The sequence below is a fragment of the Gekko japonicus genome, unplaced genomic scaffold (genome assembly GCF_001447785.1).
Source record: "Gekko japonicus isolate JY-2015 unplaced genomic scaffold, Gekko_japonicus_V1.1 scaffold247, whole genome shotgun sequence".
Classification (NCBI taxonomy): domain Eukaryota; kingdom Metazoa; phylum Chordata; class Lepidosauria; order Squamata; family Gekkonidae; genus Gekko; species Gekko japonicus.
Window position 1 is genome coordinate 72,375 of NW_015166427.1, and position 4,269 is coordinate 76,643.

Consider the following 4,269-nt stretch of genomic DNA (forward strand, 5'->3'; position numbering starts at 1 on the left):
GAGGGGGAAACATAGAGTTTTCCCCTCAAATGGCTGTGGCCCCGCCCCCAGCGTGCGACGTCACATCCAGGTGACGTGCACGTGTGGGTGGGGTTTCCCCCGGGGGCCGATTCTGTCGCGTCAGAAATCAGGCCGCCAAAGCGGGGGATTCCCCGCCCCCCGGGCCCATTTGGCAACCCTACAGTCAAAGCAAAAGCATACTACTACAAATTTTAGGAACTCAGACTAAGAACATGCCTGCTTCAAAATATCAACAATTTTTGTTCTTTTCCTTAAGCTCCTTGAGATCAGGATGGTTTTAATGTTTTGGAGGAACATATCTGCAACAAGTGTGTCAGACTCTGCCTCCTGGGGGGCTGGAATGTGGGGTGAGGGTGCTGCTGCCTCCCAGGACACTGTCTACTGCAGGCTGTCTTCCAAACTGTCTCTTGCAGCTCCTCCCTGCTTCACTGTGTCTTGGCAGCTGGCTGACTTCTGCTGCTTGTCCTGGAACCCTGGGGAGCACAGGGATGCTTGTGAGATACTCTTTGGCTCCAACTACGCCATGACTCTCTGGCTCTGCTCCTCAGCATCAGATGACATTAAATGATGCTGGCTCCCCTGACATCTCACCCAACCCTGGGATTGCAGGAAAGTGTGAGGGGGGCCCCAGACAAAGCCCATAACCTTAAATTGATTGACATTTTCTTATACATGGTGGAAATTGATGGGAATTTACAAGCAAGCAGGCGGATATGGTTTTGTCCTGGTTTCTTTCTTAAATTAACACAACACCTAATTTATATTTCTCCTGACCTTGTAGTGAAGATTTCATAACATTTATGGTAAACTATATCTGGGAAAACATTAAAAAGAACAGCTTTATGTACATTTTTGATGGATGTTAATTTGCTAGGATATCTGTAGCTTTTGATAGTCTGAGACAATTAGGTCATAACTAAGTTCTGGCAGAGAGATTTTCCATCACTGCTTTCCCATTCCTCTTTGGTTTATCCTCTGTTGTGATAGGCAGAAGACCCCATTCTGAGCAGACCAATCAGATCTGAAAGGTTGAATGGAATGCTGGGTGGGACGGACCCTGAAGAGTTTTTAACAACCAAAGGATAAAAAGGGGAGTTGGGGTTTGGAGGGAGAAGGGATAAGCAGTATCCTGACTAGGCAAGGAGTCAGAATTTGTAGTGTGAAGGAAAAGTTGTCAGTTGTGGTGATTCACTCTTACCAGTGTGGCACTATCTTAACAATCCTGAGTGTAGCCTTGAAACAACATGCTGATAGCAGTCTTGGTCTACAGATATAGAACCTATGATTGCAAAATCTCTCGAGACCTGCGAGCTGGGAATGATGCAAGCCATTCTGGGTCCCCATTAGGGAAGAAGGTAGGGTATAAATGAAGTAAATAAAGTGTAAATAGTATAAAAAATTAAAAATGTTTTTATTGTGTAGTTTAAAAAGTTTTAACAGTCAATTTACCAGGAAATTTTAGATTTCTTCCTCATTTTAATTTTGTGTGTTATAATGCATTTGGAAAAAAGTGGTTTTCAATGCCCTTCCTAATTTTTAATTCTCATTAAAGAGCTGTAGTGCAAGAAATGACTTGTTTCCCCCCCCCCTCTTCATATGCCTTTTCTACTAGCCTTGGAGCAGTTATTATACAATTGCCATTTTACTATAAAAGTTCATGTGGAGGCAGTCACATGCACGAGATAAAACGGGGGGGGGAGGCTATTTCCTCCAGAGGAATTTGACCTGCAGTTGCTTGATCACACAGTCCTTGGAAGCTGTGGGCAGCCGACGGGGATTTTGTTCAGCTGTAGGCTTCAGTCGTGTTCCGGGCGGCATTCATTTCTGCTTGGCTTGATGACATTAGTTCTTCCTGGGCTGCTTTGAGTCATAGCGCCGCACTGCCACCGCCTGGCCGGATTGGCCCATTACAGGCTTCTTGATGCCAAAGAGGTCTTTTTTCCAGTCTTCCGAGCTTCCGAGCTGGACATTCCATTCGCCGGCTAACACCTCCCCTACGGGGGTTTAGTGTGCCCACCCTCTCTAAGGAGTGGTACCCATTTTATCTACTCGCTGAAGCTTTCGAACCACTGGGTGGACGGCGAGCTGGGGACAAGGCTGGTAGCTCACACCAGCACGGGCTAGAACTGACAGCAACTCTGTTTAGTTCAGATGTTAACCAGAGGATAAATCCTCTGTGCCACCGCTCCCCTTTCATTCAAATCCAATCTCTTATTTAAAAACAAGCCACAGTAAACCCCAAAACATGAGTTCTCTAGTTCTTTGTTCTGAACTAGTGTCAAAAAGGTTCCTATACGTATCGGAGAATGTCTCTGTAATGTTATGAGACAGAGATTATTGCAAGCTGTAGTTATCTTGCTGGAGATATCTCCAAGGTAAGGCAACCATCAGATGCTATCCAGGACCTAATGTGGCAAAACTCTTCCATCCTTTGTGGCAGATGTTGGTAAGCTAATCTCTCTACACAATGACTGCCCAGGCTGCGACCAAGCAATCTCTAAGCAAGTGGTAAATAGATTTCCATTGGCAAATCGAGGACAGTTACGTCTAATCTAACGCACAAATGCAGCATACAGTAGGTTTATGATGCTTCTAATATGCTTTCATATTCACAGTTGTGTGGCAAGGAAGGGAAGAAAGTGCTGCTTTGTTTTCATAGCTTTACCGAAAACTCCACTTACAGGTAGAGGACTAAGTTGGAGATGAGTTGCTTTCTGAAGCGACTTGGACTGAATATTGAGTAGTGTGGTTTTGTTAGGATGACATTTTTGGAAATGTATTATATTTGAGTTTGTTCCTGTCTGCCTTGCAAAATATTAAAATGTGTATCCGACAAAAATAAAATAAACAGCATTTATTTTAGTGAATAGTGTCCTAAATTACTTTTAATGGAAAGGATATGGATCAGCAAAAAAAGAAGTGTTTTTTAAGCTTAAACATCACTGTCTATTTTTAAGATAATGTGTATTGATTTATTGGTCATGCATTCTGTTGGTCTCTTAAGTGATCTTGGTTTTCCTTCTTTTGTAGTTGAAGCATAGGGTTCTGAAAACACACTTTTTAACTGGAAAATTATGAGTCAGTTTTTACAGTAAAGTTCGTATGTGTGTGTCCTTTAAGGCTCTGTCACATGGTTATGATGAGCTGCCCCTTGAAACATCGCTAGGAAGCCGGCTCCCCGGTAGGGAGAGGTTATGGGTCTGTGGCAGAGCATCTGTTTGGCATCCAGAAGGTCCCAGGTTCAATCCCCAACACCTCCAATTAAAAGGATCAGGTAGAAAGTGACTTCCATCTGAAACCATGGCGAGCCGCTGCCAGTCTGAATACACAGTATTGACCTTGGTGGACCAGTGACCAGAATCAGTAAGAGGCAGCTTCATGTGTTCATGTGTGTTCACCAAATGTTGAATAGAGAAGTCAGATGTGGGGGGCGGGGAGAGTAGGACATCAGTAGGGATTGAAAAAGCAGGCGCAATCTCTTTGTGTAAGAACACAAATGATTCCTTGTGTACAAGAGTAAGTCAAGTGGTAATTGACCTCTTGATACTTGGAGTATATATGCACCATCCTTGAGCACAAAATCTACAAGTCCATAACTGATTTGACTTGTCCAAGTGAGCTGAGAAATAGTTGGTAATGGGGACTGATGATCAGCTGTACATATATTATTGAAATTTTTCATGTCTTCTAGCCATCTTGCTTCTAAACTAAGCTGTAAATCACTTGCTTGTTGAGAAGTGAAGCTGTGGTATCAAGTGATGCTATCCTTTCTAATATTTGCTTCTTCTGGTAGGGCGTCTTGAAAAACAGATGGCCAGGTCCTCTACCTTCTTCTCAACCTTAGTGACAATCCATGTAAGCAGTCAAACAAGGTAGATCCCTTATAGTCCTACAACCCAGAATTGGGCCAAATGTAAAGTTAGAATTTAGGAGACGGTTTCTGTGCTAAACGTTAGTAAGACTATCTTAAATATCTTTGGAAGGATTAGAAATGGTTTTAAAATGTCAACTGTGTATTCTGTATTTTGTTATACATAGTTGTAGGTACATAGTAAATACATGGCAGTGACAGCTAACAGTGAAAAGGTGTTCAGACTTAGTTAATCTATGAAAAAGGGATCTCATAAAATGTGTCTTGTTTCTTTCCCTTCAGGGTAGCAGATTTTGCTACACTGTTTGCTCAGTCACTGCCTCAAGATGCTCATTCAGCTCCACACAACTCCAAAATGCCAGCCCTCACATACTTTC